Genomic DNA, 16,288 nt, shown 5'->3' on the forward strand with positions numbered 1-16,288 from the left:
TAGACTATTCTTTTTTTTTTTTTTTTTGAGACGGAGTTTCACTCTTGTTGCCCACGCTGGAGTGCAATGGCATGATCTTGGCTCACCGCAACCTCCGCCTCCTGGGTTCAGGCAATTCTCCTGCCTCAGCCTCCTGAGTAGCTGGGATTACAGGCATGTGCCACCATGCCCAGCTGATTTTTTGTATTTTTAGTAGAGACGGGGTTTCACCATGTTGACCAGGATGGTCTCGATCTCTTGACCTCGTGATCCACCCGCCTCGGCCTCCCAAAGTGCTGGGATTACAGGCGTGAGCCACCGCGTCCGGCTAGACTATTCTTTAGAAATCTCAAATATTCAGAGCTAATAACTCCTAATATACAGATTAGGAAACAGGGACTCAAATAAACTAAGTAATTTGTTCACAGTCACAAAGCTAATCTGTAGACTGCCTGATTTTTTATCCAGATCTGTCTGATTCCAAAGCTCATCTTTTTAGCTCTACCTTCAGTGAAATTCTCCCCTTTCAGGATGTCAAGAAGAGAAGAAACCCTTCTTATTGTAAAGACACAAGTATAGCTTTTATAACCTTAGCATAAAATCTATACCCTAGAAAAGAGCCCACTTGGAAAAAGTACTGAACTGTCTGAAAGTTGCCTTCTATACCTTGACCTACAATGAACTAAGACAGTGGTTCTCTAAGTGTAGTTCCTGGACCAGAAGCATCAGTAATACCTTGTATTACTTGCTAGGAATGAATTCTTAGACTCTACCCATTGCATACTGGATCAGAAACCCTGAGGATGGGGCCCAGCAATCTGTGTTTTAACAAGTCCTCCAAGTGGTTCTGATGCATGATATGGTTTGAGAAGCACTGAGCTAAATTATGTGGCCTTGAGCAATGCATGCAACAACTTTCAGCTCCAGTTGCTGCTCCAAAATCCTGTGGTACTTCTGTGACCTAACATCTGAATTAAAAGGAGAATAGCTGGGCGTGGTGGCTGGCACCTGTAATCCCAGCACTTTGGGAGGCTGAGGTGGGTGAGTCATGAAGTCAGGAGTTCGAGACCAGCCTGGCCAACATAATGAAACCCCATCTCTACTAAAAATACAAACATTAGCCAGGTGTGGTGGCACATGCCTGTAATCCCAGTGACTCGCAAGGCTGAGGCAAGAGAATCGCTTGAACTGGGGAGGCAAAGTTTGCAGTGAGCAGAGATTGTGCACTGCACTGCAGCCTGGGTGACAGAGTTGAGACTCCATCTGAAAAAACAAAATAGGAGACTAGATTGGATTCATATCCCTAATTTTGAAAACTGATACCCAATAAGGTAAAGAAGAAGAAAGCAGATAAGGAGGACAAAGAGGACAACCTTTCACATAGCCCACAATTAGTCAAAGTGGCAATTTTGTTTGTGATAATGTATGGCACTGATGCTGGCGACATCCCAAATTAGGACATCTTTTTTGGAGTCATCTGAATGCATCTCTTTGGGAATTTAAAAATTTATTAGGCAACTTGGAGCTCAGCTCAAACAAAGAATCAGTTTAAAATATGCTGTTTCCTTAGCACTGCCTTAAGTCATTCAGGAGACAGTTTCTGGGAATGAAGTCCAATAGATCTTTTTCGTAAACTGGAACAAAGTAATATCTCATTTTCCAGGAGTTAAAACCTTTCCCTCCTCGTCCTGGACATGACATATATATTGGGATCTATTTCAACCAAAGATGACATAACCAGCCTTCCAGGTAGCTTTAGGAACTCATGTTTCCCCAGCTTAGCAATGACTCAGCAGACAGCAGGGAGTATGAATGGCCTTAAGTGCCATACTGGCGCCAAGGGTCATATTGTCATTATTTATTAAACATTTGATTTACCCAGAGCCTAAGTAGTTGTAACTCCATTCTTTTTCTTTTTCTTTTTCTTTTTTTTTTTTTTAACTCCATTCTTATGTAGTGCATGTCTTGAGTCAGAAATCTTGTCAATAGGTTAGAAAAGATACCATTTTTCTTTTTTTTTTTGACAGATAAACAGTTTTTTACCCCTTCCCCTCCTCCCCTCCCCCTCTGTCTCCCCCCTCCCCCTCCCCCTCCCCCTCCCTCTCCCCCTGCTCTTCTTCTTCTTCATCTTCCTCTTCCACTTTTTTCCAGGCGACTTTAGCGGGACTCTTTGCATCATCAAACTTTCCTTTCGATTTATAAAAGTCAGCAACATCCTTCTCATACTTCTTCAGCTTTGCCGCCTTAGTGATGTAAGGCTGCTTTTCGCTGTCATTTAGGTTATTCCACATCTCACCCAGCTTTTTTTCCACGTCTCCAATAGAGATGCTAGGGCTTGCGAATTTGACCTTGGGGCAGAATTCTGAGCAGAGCAGGAAGAATCCAGACGGTGGCCTTTTGGGGGCATTAGGATCCTTCTTCTTCTTGACTCCCTTAGCTGGTCCACAATCCTTCATTTCCCGATCATAGCGCACTTTATCCACCTTTGCCATTTCATCAAATTTAGATTTCTCTTTACTGGACCTAGATTATCTTCCACCTCTCAGAGCATTTCTTGGAAAATTCTGCAAAATTGACAGGGACCTCTGGGTTTTTCTTCTTATGTTCTTTACGTCTGCACAAAGAAGGCATAAGCAGACATCTTGCCCTTTGGTTTCTTGGAGTCACCTTTAGCCATCCTTTAGCTAGTCTCGAAAAGATACCATTTTTCATCTGTGAGGTTGAAGCTACAAATCTATCATCAAAAATCTGGTACATAGTAAGTATTCAATAAATATCTGTCAAATAAAATAATGAGTTCACTAAAATAGTGCACAGGCTTAAATTTGGTTTGTAAGTAACTGTGATAGTTCTACAGCATTTTGAACACAAACTTACCTATTTCTTTTTTTTTTTTTTTTGAGACGGAGTCTTGCTCTTGTCGCCCAGGCTGGAGTGTAGTGGTGTGATCTCAGCTCACTTCAACCTCCGCCTCCCAGGTTCAAGTGATTCTCCTGCCTCAGCCTCCCGAGTAGCTGGGACTATAGGCTCCTACTACCACACCTGGCTAATGTTTGTATTTTTAGTAGAGACAGGGTTTCACCAACATGGCCAGGCTGGTTTTGAACTCCTGACCTCAGGTGATCCACCCACCTCAGCCTCCCAAAGTGCTGGGATTACAGGCGTCAGCCACTGCACCTGGGCAAACTTACCTATTTCTTTCATGGTAGGAAGAAAATTAACATGTTCTGAATACATACTATGTCCCAAGCACTGGTTACCTGTTTTTCTCATTTATCCTCACAACAACCCTGTAAAGTTGGAGTTGTTACTCTCACTTTGTAGGTAAGAAAACTGAGGCCAAGGTTCTTAAGATTGAACAGCTGGTAAACGTCATGGCAGATCCAAAATTGGAACATAGTTCTTATCCTCCCGCTTTCCCCCACTGTCCAGTATGTGGGCAAAATAGCTCCTCTGAATTGGGGCTCAGATGGTTGATATTCAGCCTTTGCATTCAAAGTTGTTTCTCTGTCAAACACTTCCATTCACTGAAATAGAACAGCTAAGGAAAGGCTGGGCATGGTGGCTTATGCCTGTAATCTCAGCACAGTGGGAGGCCGAGGTGGAAGGATCAAGAGGTCAGGAGTTTGAGACCAGACCAGCCTGGCCAATATGATGAAACCCTGTCTCTACTAAAAATACAAAAATTAGCTGGGCATGCTGGCACATGCCTATAATCCCAGCTACTCAGGAAGCTGAGGCAGGAGAATTGCTTGAACCTGGGAGGTGGAGGTTACAGATCGAGCTACTGCACTCTAGCCTGACAACAGAGCAAGACTCCATCTCAAAAAAAAAAAAAAAAAAAAAAAAAATTAGCTGGGTATAGTGGCACATGCCCGTAATCTCAGCTACTTAGGAGGCTGAGGCAGGAGAATTGCTTGAACCTGGTAGGTGGAGGTTGCAGTGAGCTGAGATCGTGCTACTGCACTTCAGCCTGGGAGTCACAGCAAGGCTCTGTATTGGAAAAAAATAAAATAAAATGTTAGACTGAAAATGTGCTTGCTATTTAACATGACTACAATATTTTCTATTTCCCCAAAAAGAACCAAATTGCTGATGTTTTCATCCAAGTGTCAGATAATAATTAGTCAGATAAGGGTTAAAGGAACAGTGGGAGATAGGTTCAAGTTGTGTAGAGAAGGGAATTTTCTTCCTTTCCTCTACTCAAGATTTGATCATTTGAGTCCATAAAGCAGACTGACAATAGACAGATTAACAAGAAAAAAAAGTATACAGATGTATTAATGTGCACATGAACATGGGTGTCCTGCAAATATGAGACTCAAAGAAGAGTCAAATGACTGAAGCTTTTATACTGTACAGAAAAGAATAGTGTCTTGGATCTCAGTGGCAGATTATGAGCAGGAGTGGGGAGGAAATACAGGGTGAGAAAAGACTGTCTTGTTATGCAGATGAAGTCCCTCAGGTAGCAGAACTCAGAATAATTAGATGGGGCCAGGTGGTAACTCTTGCCTGTAATCCCAGCACTTTGGGAGGCTGAGGCAGGAGGATCACAGGAACCCAGAAGTGGAGACCAGCCTGGGCAACATAGTGGGACTCTGTACAGAAAACAATTTAAAAATTAGCCGGGCATGGTGGTACCTATGTGTGGTCCTAGCTACTTGGGATGCTGAGGTGGGAAGATCACTTGAACTCAAAAGTTCAAGGCTGCAGTGCACCAGGATGGTACTACTGTACTCCAGGCTGGGCAACAGAGTGAGACCTTGTTGAAAGCAAGAAAGAGAGAGAGAGAGAGAAAGGAAGAAAGAAAAAAAGAGGAGAGAGGGAGAGGGAGAGGGGGAGGAAAGGAAGGAAGGAAAGAAGGGAGGGAGGAAGGAAAGAAAGGGAGGAAGGAAGGAAGGGAGAGAGGGAGGAAGGGAGGCAGAGAGAGAGGGAGGGAGAGAAAGAGAAAGAAAAAAGAGAGAGAAAGAGAGAGAGTGATTAGATGGGAGCACCTGTGGTAAAAGTTTGTTTGTCAGACTTTTAAAACTGTTTTGAGTTTTAGTCTGCTTCTCTTGTGAGTTAATCTTTCTTAGATCCGGATAAGACAGATAAGGGAAGCCTCAGAGAAAGACTGTTTGCTTCTGCTGTTTACCTCTCTAATGTAGATTTCCTCTACAGATGCAAATCTCCCCAACAAAAGGACAGCTTTTCAGAGCTGTTCGTGTGGTCTGCAGCCCTCTGAATAGCCATGTCAAAATATGACAAAGAAATATATTTTGGAGTGGCATATTTTGGTTTCCTTCTGGTGATTTCTGATTATGGTCTATGAGTCTTGATTTTCAACATCAATATAACTAGAGGGTGGCAAGAGAAGATATTGTAGAGAAGGTGGCAAGGGCCAGATTTGAGTCATATGAGAGTCTGGAACTTTTCCCTAAATGTTCTTTTGGCACTGTGGCTCATGCCTGTAATCCCAGCACTTTGGGAGGCCGAGATGGGTGGATCATGAGGTCAGGAGATCGAGACTATCTTGGCCAACATGGTGAAACCCCATCTCTACTAAAAATACAAAAATTAGCCAGGCATGGTGATGGGTGCCTGTAATCCCAGCTATTTGGGAGGCTAAGGCAGGAGAATCACTTGAACTCAGGAGGCAGAGGTTGCAGTGAACCGAGATCAAGATCATACCTTTGCACTCCAGCCTGGGGAACAGAGACTCCATCTCCACTCCTCCCCAGCCGCCCCCCACCACCAAAAAAAAAAAAACGAAAACCCTTAATATGAGTCACTTGGAGATCTTGTTAAGATGCCAATTCTGCTTCAATAGGTCTGGGGTGGGGCCCCAAGTTTCTGCATTTTTAACAAGCTCCCAAGGGACACCCATGATGCTGACTGACTTTTAAGAAATCAGAGATTTCGATGTACTCACTATTTCTCCAGCTAGACGTGGGCACTGAGACAGGACCCAAAGGAATTTCAGAAATGTAATTCTGTTGGGGATAAACAAAACTAGATATTGCAAAATGATGAGGCAGGCAAATGTTGTCAGGCCTATTTTTCTACTTTGCAAATTCCTTTCCTGGTTCAGCACCTTGCCCAGGTCTTAGCCCATCTTTCTGCAGCTGGTTAATCCTTGCCTATGGGTAGACGGAAAAGTGGTTTTTCCTGTTACATCTTCCCCATCCCTCCCTGGGAAGCTGCATTTTCAGGTGCACTTTCAAATTTCAAGACCCAAAGAAATAAATGTTTAATGTGGAATGACAGGCAATACTTTGATGTTTGTGGGGAAGGGTCCCTGCTCAGCACTCCCCAGTATCAGTTCTGGACAGATCTTGGAGAAGAGAAGAAACTCAACTTGTTCAAGTGGCTCATCCTGTAGGAAATACTTCCTCCAGCTTATTTCTCTGTGCCTCCCTAAAATCAATCTACGATATGCCAAATATTAAAAGGAAAAAATCATCTCCAAAGAAGACACTGGCAACTTTGCCTGCCCTCTCCTCAGTCAGAGGCAATGTGGGGCGTAGGGAGCCTTGCAGAACTCTCAGTGAGTTAAGGGATAAACATGTTGAGATAGATTGGATTAGACAGCGTTGTTCCAATTAATCATGCTGAATTAAGGGCCAGGAGATGTTAGATTCTGCCCTTGGCTTTGACATTTATATTCTCTGTGACTTTTAGCAGGCCATTTCACGTGTTTGGTTGCAGTTTTTTCACATGTAAAGTGTAACACGGCTGGGTGTGGTGGCTCATGCCTGTAATCCCAGCACTTTGGGAGGTCAATGCGGGCAGATCACCTGAAGTCAGGAGTTAGAGATCAGCCTGATCAACATGGAGAAACCCATCTTTACTAAAAATACAAAGTTAACTGGGCATGGTGGCACATGCCTGTAATCCCAGCTACTTGAGAGGCTGAGGCAGGAGAATCTCTGGAACCCGGGACGCGGAGGTTGTGGTGAGCTGAGATTGCACCTGTGCTCTCCATCCTGGGCGCCAGGACAAAATGAGTTCTAGGTTTCCTCCTGATTCTACAACCTTTGTTTCCGAAGTTGTTTCAGAAAAAAAAAAAAAAAGAATTTTTAAACTGCAGGTTTTCACAGTGGCTGGTCATCAAATTCTCTTTGGAGAACTTTCAAAAAATATAGATCTCTTTCTACTGTGTTCTGATTATTTATGGATGCAGCCCTGGAAACTATTTTCATGAAGTTCTCCAGGTAAATTCTGTCCATTAGACAAATTTGGGAATCATTAATCCAAGCCACAAGGGGGCGCCCAGGAGATGCTGCTTTTTTTCTCAGTGTTTTTAAAATCCTTTTGAAAAGTAAAATAGAAATAAAATTGATTTGCCATTTCCATATCTAATTTTGTTTTATCTTATTTGAAAGAAATTTCTGATTGAAAGCATCTTTTTGGTATTTTAGGTATGATTATTTGCTGCGTGAGCTAAACTTATGTTAACATAATGTGTACATATCTCCAGCATCATAGACATAGAATTACATATAAAATGAATGTAATCTTCAGTATCTACGCTGAGATTGGAAGTTTGGAGCATGGCAAGCTATATCCTGATGTGAATGAACCTTAAATGTTCCAAATTTTCCAAGACGATTCCTTGACCCATGCCCCACTTTCTTTTGATCTTTTTGGAGAAGCTTCTAGAAGGAGTAGGTTATCCTTATCATCCCCAAAAATGGCTCTATCATTTTTCTCCTCAAAACATATTTATTTAGGGAGACAGAGGCTGAGGTACAGTGATGCAATCTTGGCTCACTGCAACCTTCACTTCCTGGGTTCAAGTGATTTTCATGTCTCACTATCCCGAGTAGCTGGGATTAAAGGTATATGCCATCACATCCAACTAACTTATGTATTTTTAGTAGAGACGGGGTTTTGCCTTGTTGGCCAGGCTTGTCTCAAACTCCTGACTCAAGCTATCCGTCCCCCTTGGCTTCTCAAAGTGTTACGATTACAGGCATGAGCCACTGGCAAGGTCAAAACACGTTTTTTAATTTTTAAAAGTTTTTTCCTCTAGACATGTTTTTTTTAATCATCTGTAAAATGAAGTTAATAATAGAACAAACCTGTTATGATTGTTTTGAGGATTAAATGGATTAATATACCTAAAGCATTTGGAACAGTGCCTAGAATATAATTCGCATTCAATAGGGATACACTATTCACATTCTTCTTATGTTGTAATTATTATTCTCTGTCTAGACAGAGTCTCCACCCCTCAGTTACCCAGTCCCAAAACTCAAGTTCCACCCTTTTCACCCCTGCCCCTCAGACACCACATACAACTGGCAAAACTTATTTCTCTCTTGAATGTACTCTTTTTTCTCCATTCCCATAGGCATACCCTTCATTTGATTTCTCATTTTAGTTCCAGGCCTCTGATATATATTCCTGAAGATCTCCCCATCCCCATAGAGTGACTATTCTAAAACACAAATCTGATAACGTTCTCCCACTAATGAAATCACTTCAATGGCTGTATGTGATTTACTCTCCAAACATGCAAAAACTATATATATAAATGTAATATATATGTATATGGAAAGAAACAGAGTAAATGAAAAACTGGGCAAGGCCTTGCATGGTGGTTCATGCCTGTAATCCCAGCACTTTGGGAGGCCAAGGCGGGTGGATCACCAGGTCAAGAGATCGAGACCATCCTGGCCAACATGGTGAAACCCTGTCTCTACTAAAATAGAAAAATTAGCTGAGTGTCATGGCACGCACCTGTAGTTGCAGCTACTCGGGAGGCTGAAGCAGGAGAATTGCTTGAACCTGGGATGTGGAGGTTGCAGTGAGCTGAGATCACGCCACTGCACTCCAGCCTGGTGCCTGGTGACAGAGCAAAACTCTGTTTCCAAAAAAAAAAAAAAAAGAAAAATGGGACAAAATGTAACAGCAGATAAATGGTATGCGGGTATGTTGTGTAATCTTTATAATTGTGGCAACTTTTCTGTTAGCTTATATTTATTTTCAAAACAAAGTTAAACAAACAAAGCAAAATGCTTCACTGGCTTTCCTCAGAATAGTATCCAAAGCCCTTACCTACTTCTCCAGATTTGTCTACTGATTTTCCCCCTTGATGTTTAAGCTTTAGCTATAATACATGATTTTAGTTCATTACCTGTCAACTTGCTGTTTTCCAAATTGGAATGCTATGGTCTTTCCAAGTTGTCTACCTGGAAAACTCCTATTTATACTTCAACACCCAGAGGATAATCCCTTCTCTATTGACACCTGTGTTATTGGACTGAATTAATCATCTGCCTGCCCTGGGTTCACTGTGTTCCTCATTTTGACTCTTATCCCCTTCTATCACATCGTGTAATTCATCTATTTCCTCTTCTAATCTCAGAGTTCTCTAGAACAGAGGCCCCCATGTCTTATTCATTGTTGCATCCTCAAAGGCTGAAATCCTGATTTCTGTCTGCTCATGTTTGTAAGTTCATTTTTAGTTGCCAGCTGTGCTGGTTTCTCACCTTCTGCCATTTGAAGTGTCCACAATGGCACTCAGCTTGCAGCTGCTTCCTGTTGTTCCCAGCTGAGCCTTGGCTCCTAGCTACTCTCCCTATTTTTAAAATTTTTTCCCCCGTGTGAAGGAAGTGAGCCTATATCGACGCAGAGGTGAAATCTAGTGGTCATCGTTTGTTGTAAAGCTCACCCCCGCCCTTGCTGCTCCAGTGACCTCTTTTCCTTTACCCTAATTCTGTGTTTTAGAGCCAGTTGCTTTACCTCTAAGAAGTCTCAGTTTTCTCAAATATAAGGAATATTTGAGTCCAACATTCCTTATAAGAGAGGATTTTTGTTTGTTTAGACCTCTTGTTCAGTTAGTTCATATAGTTCATTTGATCTAATCTTTTGTGCTAATTTGTCAAAGTTCATCAAACGTTAATAGAAACTAATTAGTTATTTCCTTTGAGTTATGTAAGTCAAAGACCAGTGTGCTATACTCTTGGCGAATGTGTCTTTTTGGATTATGTTTTCATTCTACAGTTATTTTAGGAAAAGTTAAGCTTAGCCCATTTCTAGCAATAAACAGCTCTTCTAAAAGTTGCAAGTTTTCATTGCTATCTTACAACAATATTTGTTTTGTGACTAAGAAATAAAGGGAGCCTCTAGAGAAGAAAAGTATCGATATTTGTAGTAAAACACATTCACTCTGAAATACCACTTCACTTTTGTGTGAACATAAGAAGTGTGACTCTGAAATGAATGCTTCACGACAGCAAGGATCCTGTCTTTTTCTTTCTTGTTCAACACCTTATGTCCAGTGCCTTGAACAGCTCATGACCCATGGTAAGAGTTCAATGAATATTTGGTGGGTGCTCAGTGAATGAAGTCAGTGAGCCTTTTTGGGAGGATGTCACATAGTTCAAGGAGCTTCAGTATATTGAAGCAAGTGGAAAACAGGACCCTGAATGGCTTCTTTGGTCCCTGAAATTTGTCATAGGAATGCCACATGATGCTTCTGCTTTAGCTATGATGAAGATGTTCATCCAAGCCTGGTCAAGGCCATCTTGTGATGGATCATCTTTAAATGCTTCTGGAATGGAAGCTTGTAACAGTATTTTTTGGTCGTTTTGTGTTCCTGTTGTTGTATGTTGCACCATTTTGAGCCAGGGGTTTTCTGGAGTAGTTTTACTGTAATAACAGGCTGAGTTACTGACAGCCATCATCTCGCTCATCTGCTTTTTATCAACACAGTACAGTTTCCTGTACCGATCAGTGATGGGGAAATGAGACAGCTGACATTAGTACACATGAGTAACACAAAGTTGTTTTGTGTTAATCTCCCAGGTCATATGCTCTAACTTTACTCATATTTTAAATGATTTGCAGTTATTTTCTTAAAGACCCATTTTATTTTCTATTTGAGTTCAAGTTCTTTCTTATGGCAGTCATGTCTAGATACTCTTTTTTGTTTATTTATTTATTTTTTTTTTGGGACGGAGTTTCGCTCTTGTTACCCAGGCTGGAGTGCAATGGCGCGATCTTGGCTCACCGCAACCTCCGCCTCCTGGATTCAGGCAATTCTCCTGCCCCAGCCCCCTGAGTAGCTGGGATTACAGGCACACGCCACCATGCCCAGCTAATTTTTTGTATTTTTAGTAGAGACGGGGTTTCACCATGTTGACCAGGATGGTCTCGATCTCTTGACCTCGTGATCCACCCGCCTCGGCCTCCCAAAGTGCTGGGATTACAGGCTTGAGCCACCACGCCCGGCTTTTGTTTATATTTTTAAGACAGGGTCTCACTCTGTTGCCCAAGCTGGAATGCAGTGGTGTGATTTTGGCTCATTGCAACTTCCACCTCCCGGGTTAAAGTGATTCTCCTGCCATAGCCTCCTGAGTAGCTGGGATTACAGGTGCCCGCCACCACGGCTGGGTAATTTTTGTATTTTTAGTAGAGTCAGGGTTTCACCATGTTGTGCAGACTAGTCTCAAACTCTTGGCTTCAAGTGATCTATGCGCCTTGGCCACCCAAAGTGCTGGGATTACAGGTGTGAGTCACCACACCCAACTGTCTAGATACTCTCTTTTTAAGACAGAGTCCCGCCCTCTTGCCTCTCGCCCTCTTGCCCAGGTCGGGTGTAATGGTGTAATCTCGGCTTACTGCAACCTCCGCCTCCCAGGTTCAAGCGATTCTCCTGCCTCAGCCTCCCAAGTAGGTGTGATTACACGCGAGCATGACCATGCCCAGGTAATTTTTTGTATCTTTAGTAGAGATGGGGTTTTACCATGTTGGCCAAGCTGGTCTTGAACTCCTGACCTCATGATTTGCCCGCCTTGGCCTCCCAAAGTGCTGGGATTACAGGTGTGAGCCACCCCACCCAGCCGATGTTCTTGATCTATTGTTTGCTTTAGATTTTCTGAAAACTTTGCTCCTTTGCTACTATTCAAGTCTGCAGAATTGACAAATGACAATGTTGGGGCAGTGGGAGAGAAAGAGGCCTTCAGATATATTCTATATATCATCAAAATATGATGCACTATACCTTCTCTGCATAAATTGGAAGTGAAAAAACTTGCTACAAATAAGAGTGATCCTTTGAGCTTAAATTGGATTGGCAGCAGCTCAGATCCTGCTGTGGATTGAAGTCATTTTCTACCTCGGCACTACTCAGTCCATGGGGAATGGTGAAGTCATGATTTAGCAGCAAGATTCTGGGAGCAGGCCAGCATCTACAGCTGTTATAAACTGTAAGTGGACTGGAAAAATGCTTTGAAGAAAAAAAGCCAGGGTAGGGAGGTGAAAGAGAACACAAAACCTTTACTCTCAAAAAAACCACGGACAGTGAATCTATCAATTAATTACAAAGACATTAGATTTAGAGAAAAGTTCTTATAGAAATAACATGTCTATAATAATCCTGTCTTCATCTTCATCTGTTAAATTCACTCTCATTTCTGACAATTCAAGAGTCATAATACATAATATAAGAAAACCGTTATTAGGAAGAACTGCAACGTGACTTATGATACTTGGGATGAGTCTTTAATGACTGAAATTCAGTGCTTTGGTAACACTTAGTAGACATTCAACACATTTTAGTGAATTGCATAATGGATCTCTTTTCTCCAAATATGTGACTACACCATCTTATAGGAAACATTTGTTTTCATTTTTAAATTTTTTCCAAGCAGTTCTCTGTCAATTGAATAACATGAAGATAATGCGAGGAGTGTGGCCCACTTACTGGAAAGAGTTTGGAAACAGACTGGCCTGGGTTCAAATTCCCACTCCGTTTCCTGGCTGTGCTACATCAGACAAGTTGCTCTCTGACCCTCAGCTTTTTCACCTGAAGCGGGAAGAGTCATGACTAATTCATTGGTTTGTTGTGAGGACCGAGTGGATCCTTGGGAACCAGAAAGCACAGGATAACTGTTAGCTCCCGTTCTCTCTAATCTCCGTGAGTTCCATTTTCTTCTATGTTCTTATTGTCCTCCAGACAGTGGTGTATATCCACAGTCTTGATTTCTGGAAAAGCTATCTTTGTCTGATTGGAGTCAGTGAAACAAACTTGGCTTGTACAAGCTTGTTTTTTTTTTTTTTTTCTGATAGCCAAAAGTGGGTAGAAACAAAACACCAAGGTGGAAAAACAGATAAGTGGCATCTATGCACAAGAAGGGGAATTCTGAGCCCACTTGGATCTTCACAATGGATTTTGGGAAGCTGGGGCAAGGGTCAACAGGGCTATCTATCCAAAATGCCAGATTCTTGGAAAAACTTTGAAATGGCAATTAAATCTCAGTAAGCAGCAGATAGAAAATTCAAAATAGTAATAATGGTTGAAATAATTTCTATATGACTTGCAAATATATATATATTTTAGTTTCTCAGAAAAGCCCAATGTATTTCCTAATTAGTTAATAGAAAAAGCTCAAAAGGGTCCCTGGGGCCTTATTCAGCCTCTTTAAGTCATGACTTCCTTATGCAAAATGGGAGGATTGAAAGATTGAAATGGAATTGATTATTTCTTTTTCTTTTTCTTTTTTTTTTAAGAGTCAGGGTTTCACTATGTTGGCCAGGCTGGTCTCGAACTCCTGACCTCATGATCCACCCGCCTCGGCCTCCCAGAGTGCTGGGATTACAGGCATGAGCCACTGTGCCTGGCCCGCAATTGATTATTTCTAAGGTCTGAGATTTTGTGCTTTTTAAAAACTGATATTAAAATTGTTTTTAAACTTTCTATATTAACAACAGATAACAGTGGTTTACTTACACTTTACTTAAAGCAAATGACTCGGGTCATTTATTCCCTACAATAGTCTCAAGAAGTAGGTATGATTATTACTCCCATTTTCAGATAAGGAAACTGAAGCTGAGAGAATTTAAGTAATTTTTTCAAGATCATTCGGTTAAGAAATGGCGGAGCTAAGATTTAATTGGGACTTTCTGAGTCTATGCTTGATGCTTTTAACCTAAACCTATACTGTCTCCTAGTGTACAGTGCACACATTGTTCACTGAAAGTGGAATTAGCTTTATTGTTAACAGAAAAATTCAATCTCAAGGAAAACGTTATCTTAAATAAATGGCATAGTGGATAGTTATACATATTGAAACCAAGGAATTTCCAATGCTTTGGACAGTGATTCTTGTGGGTGGCCACAGGGTTTTATTTCTCTGGCTCCTTCTTGCCAGATACAATAGATATTGAGTAAATTTTTATTGACTGAAATGTATACTGCATGACTGCATTATTAATCATTTTAAAGGTCTTGAAGGCTAGAAGCAACTTTTATAGCTCATTTCATCTGTTGACTCCCTAGCCCACCCCCAATATTTTATAGAAGAAGGAACTGAAAAGAGGGGAGGCTGTGATATGTAACAAGCACCCAGGGCTCCTAATTTACAGTCCAGGCCTCTTTCTACATTGCTGTCATATGGAAGTCTTTGCTTCCTGAAAGACTTACTTCCTGACAGTGTATTCACAGTGCTCAAAGCCCAGCTCTGCACTGGTTGAGATACTCAGACCTTCAGTTTAAGCCCTCTCCATTTCTGCCCATTCTTCACCCTTGAAACAGGCCAGGGACAATGGCAGGAAATGCCAGCTGGCATGACAGAGCACTCCCCTGAGAGAGGACTTATTTTGCCTGGACTTGGAGAACTTGCTTGCCTTTTCTCAGCTGTGTCTGCACCAATATGCCTGGATGTACAAGAGCCAAGGGGATGTTTCACCATCTGCCGGTTCAGTGGGGAACTGGCCTTTCTGCTATGCTCATAGGGTGTTGGAAAGTTTAGTGGCTCCGGAACAACCTGCTGAGGCACTCTGTTTTAGATAGAATGTTACAGAAAAGAAACGGTGGTGAGCTCCAGAGCCAAGGGTGTGCTTGAGGCTTGACAAATGGTTTGCGTACAACTGTCACAGCAAGTGTGTTCAGAACACACTGCAGCACTGATGCATACTTCCTCCTAAATATACACCCTTATCACATTTGAACAATCAACTGAGAAGAGTCTGTCCTAAAAAAAAAGAAGTAACCTTTTCTTAATTACAAAAATACTACACATTTATTGTAGACAACTTAGAAAGTACAGAAAAATACAGAGAAGGAAATAAATACTCTTCCTCATATTACCATTCAGGGAGAATCATTGTGACATTTTTGTTATGTAATCTTTTCAGTTTTATTTGTGTCTGAGCACAGTGGCTAATGCCTGTAATTCCAGCACTTTGGGAGACTGAGGTGGGTCGATCACCTGAGGTCAGGAGTTCAAGACCAGCCTGGCCAACAGGATGAAGGCTCGTCTCTACTAAAAATATAAAAAAATTGGCCAGGCATAGTGGCAAGTGCCTCAGGAGGCTGAGGCAGGAGAATCACTAGGATCTAGGAGGCAGAGATTGCAGTGAGCCAAGATCATGCCATTGCACTCCAGCCTAGGCGACAAGTATGAAACTCCATCTCAAAAAAAAAAAAAGATATTTGTATGGATTCTGTATGTTTGTATATGTGTGTGTGTATATTATTTTTTCTTAAAATACATAATAAACATCTTCTTATACCATTAAATCATATTTTATAATATTTTCAGCAACCTATAGTATTCCATCTTATGCTTATACCATAATGCAGTTAACCAATTCCCTATTGTTGGGTACTTAAATGTTCTTCAGGTTTTTTTTTTTTTGTAATTATAAATAATGCAGTGATCAGAATCCTTTCCCCCAACTCTGATTGTTTTCATAAGCAAACTCTTTTTCTTTTTTCCTTGCCATATTACCCAGGCTGGAGTGCAGTGGCATGATCATAGCTCTCTGCATCCTCTACTTCTTGGGCTGAAGCAATTCCCTGTCAGCCTCTCAAGTAGAGGCTGTAGCCACAGCAGGCATGAGCCACTATGCCCAGATATTTTTTAAGTTTAATTTTTGTAGAGACATGGTCTCACCATGTTGCTCAAGCTGGTCTCAAACTCCTGGCCCCAAGTAATCCTCCCACCTCAGCCTCCCAAAGTACTGGGATTATGGGAGTGAGCCACTGTGACCAGCTATAAGCAAATTATTTCTTTCTTTCTTTTTTTTTTTTCTTTTTTTTTTGAGACAGAGTCTCGCTCTATCACCAGGCTGGAGTGCAGTGGTGCTATTTTGGCTCACTGCAACCTCTGCCTCCCGGGTTGAAGCGATTCTCCTGCCTCAGCCTCTCCTGAATAGTTGGGACTATAGGCATGCACCACCATGCCCAACTAATTTTTGTATTTTTTTAGTAGACACAGGGTTTCACCATGTTGGCCAGATGGTCTCAATCTCTTGACCTTGTTATCTGCCCACCTTGGCCTCCCAAAGTGCTGGAATTACAGGCATGAACCACCCT

General features: G+C 41.7%; 1 pseudogene; it reads right to left on the minus strand.

Annotated features, from left to right (window-relative positions):
* Positions 1–2,063: 2,063 nt before the first annotated feature.
* Positions 2,064–2,704, minus strand: LOC116559679 (annotated as a pseudogene).
* Between the last annotated feature and the right edge of the window lie 13,584 nt (positions 2,705–16,288).

The sequence above is a fragment of the Sapajus apella genome, unplaced genomic scaffold (genome assembly GCF_009761245.1).
Source record: "Sapajus apella isolate SASKATOON/1434 unplaced genomic scaffold, GSC_monkey_1.0 scaffold24, whole genome shotgun sequence".
Taxonomy (NCBI): Eukaryota; Metazoa; Chordata; class Mammalia; order Primates; family Cebidae; genus Sapajus; species Sapajus apella.